This window comes from Myotis davidii, unplaced genomic scaffold (genome assembly GCF_000327345.1).
Source record: "Myotis davidii unplaced genomic scaffold, ASM32734v1 scaffold557, whole genome shotgun sequence".
NCBI classification, from domain to species: domain Eukaryota; kingdom Metazoa; phylum Chordata; class Mammalia; order Chiroptera; family Vespertilionidae; genus Myotis; species Myotis davidii.
Window position 1 is genome coordinate 260983 of NW_006289557.1, and position 694 is coordinate 261676.

Here is a 694-nt window from a genome sequence, read left to right on the forward strand (position 1 = left end):
CGTCAGTGGGTCAGTGGGCCCCAGGTGTGGGAGGCCCACCTTTGTCCTGGTAGATGATGCGTTCTCCAATGACTGGAAGGAGATTGATAACACATTCGCTCTGCATGCAATGCTGTGGTCTGGCCCGACATACTGCTAAGCAGAATGATGGCACACTTTTAAGGAAATCAAACAGCTCCTTCTTGAAACTTGGAAAGTCTTTCCAACTGAGAATTCCCTTCCTCGCTTTGGGTAAGAGAAATGGCCAAGAATGTTCTAAAATTAGCGCCAGTTCCCTTGCCCTCAGACAGATTACCATCTGGTGTTTCTTCCATGGACTCACAGAATCCGGCTGGAACAGTATCTCAAATACTGGCAGCATCTCAGCCTGAAAGGTTCACTTGGAACCAAACTCACAAGCTGTGAAGTCCCTACACCTACGCCCAGGTGATGGGCGCCGCTGAGCTGGAGGCGAGGAGGATCCCCTTAACCTCGTCTCGGAAGAAATGCAGGTGACGGTCTCAGCTGGGGCCCTCTCTGCAGCAGTGGGCGGGGGTGGCGGGTGCCAGGTGAGCTTATGGTCAGCCCGCTCGGGCCGCAATCGGACATCACTTCTCGGGGAAGGTGTGTATGGCACCGGGAGGGGGTCTGGGACCGTCATGTCGGCCTGGGACAGGTGAGGCGAGGAGGCGGCATCCACGCTGTGGGTGCGAAG